A 6,276-nucleotide genomic window follows, 5' to 3' on the forward strand; every position below is an offset into this window, starting at 1 on the left:
CGTTTTAGCTATATGCCTATGTAGAACCTATGCAAATATGTATGAAACCCATGATTTTATGGAATCCTCCAAAAAACAGTGTGATGCTAATGATGCTGCACATTGGTTGAACACTGATTGGTTGAAAACTTGGCTAGAACAGGAAAGGGAGAGACAGCTGAGTCAAGCAGAAAAGGCAGAAGCATGAAAAAAATTATAATTTCACTGCCCACTGGTGAAAGTAAACAACTGCAACATGTAGACAGTCAGCAAAGCTGGGTGTGGGCAAATACCCTAGAGGCATCTTTATAGCTTCAGCCCCTGCACATGTATTAGGGTCCACTAGGGTCCCTTTGGCACTATATAAATAAAATTTAATTAATTAAATTGAAAAATTGGGTCCAAGTGACCTAAATTTCATCATCAGACAGTGAGCACCACGGTCCATGCAGATGTCCACATGCCTGCTTATTGTTTTTGACTGTACATCACAACCCATTAACCACATGTGCGCCCCAAGCTTTGGACTTCAAAGGAGTATACCAGGAATAACTGCTCAGCTGTGATGTCTCTAGCTGCCAGTGTCTATATCTGCAACAGAGTATAATCAGGGACTTACAATACAATGCACCAAATACATGTGCACCCTTCAAATGGACTTCAAAGAACTAAAACTGGAATGATTATTCAGCTGTCTTTGTTCATGTCTGCTGTTTGGGAAAACCATGTGGTTCTCTCACAAGTATTTCTTACCCACTATGATCTTGCAAATCTTTTGAAAATTCTGCCTGACCAAAAAGTTAAAAAAACAAAACAAAACCCAGATCCAGTTAAAAATAATAACTAATTTTAGCGCTACAATCCAATCCACCTAGTGGATGTTGACAAAGTTCTGGACATCCTGAAAGAAAGGCATTTACATTCTTACAAATAATTTCTGCCAATTGCATTTGGAGGGGGTGCACGAAAATCTCCTGGAGCTGAATAGGGTTGATTGTGTGAATACTAACAGCAGAACTCAGCAAAGACCAGGATTAACATCCCAAGAACAATGTTTCTTTGAAATAATGTTCCCAAGTTTCTAAACATAACAGAAGACTTTGCTGCTATGAGCAAATAAAGTGGAAAAAAACTGAGCATACAGTTAATGAACATTTTGCTGTTATGATGTGTTTGCTACCATTATTTCCAAAAACAAAAAAGACGTGATCGTACAGAAGATATCACCTATCATCTGTGAAAGGTGATATGTTCAAATTTAGTTCAGAAACATTTTAGCATAAGCGAACATCCATAATTGTAAAGCTTATATAAGCCATCTGCATCTACCATCCCTTATTTAGCATTCATATGCACAACTACCAGTAAAGTGATGCTACTTCTTTCTCTCTCTCAGTCTGTAATTAATGTTCTTCGGGGGATGTGTAAATATAGTTGCTCAGTCTTTTAGCCAATTACGCAGAACAAAGACGGTGGATGTCAGCAGAATCCTCAGCGCTCTGGGAGCTCCCAGCACAACCAGGACTGACCTTCAGGCTTTCACTTCTTTGCTGCTCCTTATCAGCACACATTACTTTGTTATTGTCATCCTGGCTCACAGCAGTCTTTCAAGGACAGTTTGGGGTGTGAATCAAACCAGAAACAAACTTTAAAGTTTTTCCAGCATAATTAACTTGCCAAATAAAGTCTGCGACCAATCTTATCAACCCAATGAGAGGATGGTATGTTTTTCTGCTTGTACATGGATTTGATGTGCAGTGAGAGATGATTATTATCTGGCTTGTTACCAAGTAAAATTTACTTACTGTATGATTTCTTAATGAGAAAGATTTACAGTGGTAGTCCTTATAGACCCTTAATTTTATGGATGTTATGGTATGGATGTTTCCACATACATCATTAATAAAATATGCAATTGAAAGTTATTTCAAGCAATTACAGCATAAAAACTGAGTGTCTTTCTCTTTTTTTAATCTCTGGTGGTTAATATTTTCTGTTTTCTCTCCTTCTCTTTCCCTTTCTCTGCCTGACCATATTTTTTTTCATATTTTTTTACTAAATGAATGAAACTTGACATCAATGGCATTATACTCTCTTCAAGGTTTAGGCAGAAACCCTGAAATTAATTTACACACTAAGCCATTTGATAGATTTCACTTGATTCTGTGTTCATACTTATGATGTCCAGCTTACTCACCATTACCAAAGCCTTGCAAAGGTTCACTATAGCTGCTGGTGTTAGGGCTGCAGAAAGTTGGATAAGTTTGCATTTCTTTTGGAGACGAAAATGCGTATGAGTTAACCATTTCCTTTGAGTCCTAGAAACTCTTCGTTTTAGTTCTTTAACACCATAGCTTGGCCCTTAGTCCAAATGGCTGACTAGGAAAAGCAAACTTCCTTTTTGTTTACTTGCTCAGTCTGTCTCTCCTTGCTTCATGCTACTGTTCTGGTTTCAACTCAAGATTGTGCAAAGGAGACAGCCAATTCTCCAGTGTCCATCTGTATTTATCTTCAGTATCTTCCAAATATACAGTTCTAAACTGAGCTGCCACTGGGTTTCTATCAGTATTAGAAGTCTTGTTTTAACTAATTTCTACAGAGTGATTAGTCCTTAATAAAACCTGCAGTGCACACAAGAGTCTCCGAATTTGTTCTCAGCTGTGTGCAAACAGAATTCTGCTGCATCATCACACAGATCATCTTTCATGTTTTACTTTTAACTTCCCTTTGGTTTCAAGCTCTCTTACATAACATATTCAAATGTCTGTCAATATTAAATAATTAATCAGAAAAATCTGAAGTAACATTAACTTCATGACCATATATATGGATCAGGATTTGACTGGTTCAAGGTTCCTTTATTTGTCATTGTAAAATACAATACTCTGACTTTGCACTGTTACTTAAAAATGGGAACTGGAACTGGGTTATTCATGTTCTTCTTCATATATACACAGATTTCACACAGATTTTCACAGTGGCCACGCTCGTTACTGCAGTTGTGGTCAGCTGGATTGTTTGTTTTTTTTTCTTCAAATTTCCCATTTAATTTCATTTAATTTGCATAATAATTTGCATAATAAGGATAGCTGTACCCAAGGATGCTCTGCTGGACTGAGATCTGGTGACTGTGGAGACCATTGCAGTACAGTGCCTTCTGTCCTCTAATTTTGGTGAGTCAGTGTGAATGTAGCCTGAGGCTACGTCCACACTAATGCGTTTTCGTTTGAAAACGCATCGTTTTTGCTCCGTTTTGGCCTCCCGTCCACGCATACATTTGAAGACGGCGCTTTCCCGTCTCAGGCTACGTCCACACGTACACGGGTATTTTTGAAAACGGAGATTTTCCATTTTCGTTTTAAAAAATAATCCCGTCCACACGTAAATGCAGAAATGAAGGAAAACGCTGCTAGGAACATGCCAAAGCAACAGGTGGCGATATATTCCTAACCATGTAGAAATGTTGGCCAATCAGAAGTCTAGAAGCCTCGGTGGGAAATAGTAAACAAAGCTGGGGCATAGAAGCAGAACCGAGTCGTATGTGTGGAGGGACAGTAACTGTGTGTGTATATGTAAGCATTTAAACACTGCAGAGAGTACAATTAACAGTAACAGTATTGTAGAAATTCATTTCACCGAAACAATGACGTGGCGCACAGTGTGACATCAAAAAAGGCGCACACCTTTGACGCTGCGTTTTCTCCGTTTTTCTCGTCCACACATAAATGCAAAAACTGAGTTTTCAAAAATATCCACCCTGGCCGGTGTTTTTAAAAATCTCCGTTTTCAGTGACTGAAAACGCCGTTTACGTGTGGACGAAAGGTGCAAATGCATAGAAAAATCTGCGTTTTCAAAAATACCCGGGTACGTGTGGACGTAGCCTCCGTTTCCTAGCTGACAGGTGTGGCTCTAGTGTGGTCTTCTGTCGCTGTAATCTGCTTCAAGGTCAGATGTCTTGTGCTTTCAGAGATGCTCTTATGCATAGTAACACAGAGTTGAAGTGATTGACTATTCATATTTTGACAAATGCGCATAAGGTTTTGAGCGGTTGAGTGTCTTTTGCAGAGGTGATTCTATGTTATGAAAACTGTTTTGATTTTTTTGTTTTTGCTTTGAGAAATGCATTAACAGGGGTGATAATGACTTTTCTGCTGTGAGAATTGAGTCGAACCGATTGAGAAAAACTGTAAAAAAGAGAAACACAAATATTTAGGGAAATTCACAAATAAAAATACACAAAAGAGAAAAAAAAAACATGCAAAAAAGAATTTGCTGGGACACTACGGGTGGGGGAAGTTAGTTTATATGCTGACATAACAATAACAATAAGATATACATATGAAATCTACTTTTGTTTCTTTTCACTTGAAAAAACATTTAAATTTAGTGGATGATAATTATATCTGCTTTGAGGCAGTATTTGGTGGAACTTATTCAAATTTGGTCATTACACAGTCTAGCATGGAGTGCTTCTGTTGTAGCTTTTATTTTAGTTGCATTTTTACATAATTTCTGGGTTCAGAAAATATATATATATATATATTTGCTATCACTCTTTCATTTAATTTGCATAATAAGGATAGCTGTACCATTTTAGTAACTGCAAATGCTACAGCAGTGTGTGTGTGTGTGTGTGTGTGTGTGTGTGTGTGTGTGCGCGCGTGCGCGCGCATGTGTGCGCGTGTGTGCATTATGTATCAGCAAGGGCCTACTTGAGAACAACACACTGAAAAGCAAAAAGACACAAGGACCTTGTCTTCTTGTTGTCACTGCTTTACTTTGCTTTGATCCATTTCTAATTTATCTTCACGACTAAAGATGATTCTACCACGGTGACAAAGAGTCAATGAGCACTACAACAGCTGTACTCCACAGGATCCATTAAAAAAAGTGCTGTGACTTGTGATAAAAAAAAATCAGCCAAGGCGGCTAGAGGTGTGGCTCATTGCCTAGAGGATTTCTGAAAAGTGGGTCACACGTGGGAGGACTGATCCTTTTGTGTGAGGTAAAGAAAATAAAAGGAATCACACCTGCTACAGTATACACATAGGCCATGATGACTCCCTTACTAATGTTGACATAGCACTGGGGGTTGGTGGCCTTGTTTAATTAGATTTAGTCTTGGTTGCACCTAACACGAGGGGGGATGGATGGATGGGCTGAGCAAACAAAGTGGACATTCATCAGTGTTGCCAATCACACCGGATGTGATTAAGTTACGCACCCTGTGGCCGCAGCACTGGGGCTAGCATTACACTAGTCACCAAGGCAAACATAACCACTCTGCACTCAGGCTCAAAGGTCAGAAGGTGTTGGATTGTTTTTACATGAATACCCAAAGAGGTCACATTAACATCTAAGTATTACACTTAGGGTAAATTATCGTGCCCAAGTGTCATGACCAAGTCTATATTAAATGGTGAAACCATTAGTAGAGCTTCTGAGCAGTCCTCTTTACACAGTTAAGCATTTAAAGAAAATTCAATTCTTTGTATGTTTTGTCTTGAAATAAAACTGTCTCTCATGTAGGAAACTCATTTTCAGCATGGTTATTGAAGTGAGCAAACACTGAGCTGAAGCCTTGTATTACTCTTTACTTAAGAAATGTAATTCCATACAATGCAAATTTCTGTCTACAAATGGATTTAACTACATGCTGAATTCTAGTCAAGCAAGGTTTTATGCATATACTGACATTCAGCAAAACATATATCCTTTTGCTTTAACTTAACACTAATTCATGTAGTGGAACTAATTCATTGTCTTTTTATTATGCAGGTTGCTTTTGGCATATGAGGAAAACTGAAGAGCCAAACCCAAACCAAAAACACTGCTTTTCTTTTCCAGTTGTGTGAAGAGTAAACAGGAAGCATGTGGCATGTCAAAAGAAGGGGAGGGGAGGAAGAAGCTTAGAAAGAAAGAAAGAAGGTATAATCTACACATGCTTTTTTCCACTGAAGAGTTTAGAGAAAAACAACAATAACGATGAAGTTGAAGAAAAAATGACAGACATCAAAACTTCCATGGTCACAGAGTATTTTGACAGGCAGCATTTGGTATTCCCGGATGTTTTAAAAATAGTTCTCCAAAGAGGAAGAGAGAAACATGATGTGCAGCATTTTGTCGCTGATTGGTCTGACACATGACACTGAAACATCAGCTCACTTTGAGCAGTGCACCTAACATTAGAATACTTCAGAAGAGCAGTACTGAAGAAACAAAAGATGTTTTAATAAGCTCCATATGGTTTTTCTAACAATGATAGTTGCAGTGTCATAGATCTGCCTGGTGTCTGT

This window comes from Copadichromis virginalis, linkage group LG11, assembly GCF_057382275.1.
Source record: "Copadichromis virginalis isolate Kocher_CV1m ecotype Utaka linkage group LG11, C_Virginalis_male_GT1.1, whole genome shotgun sequence".
NCBI lineage: Eukaryota > Metazoa > Chordata > Actinopteri > Cichliformes > Cichlidae > Copadichromis > Copadichromis virginalis.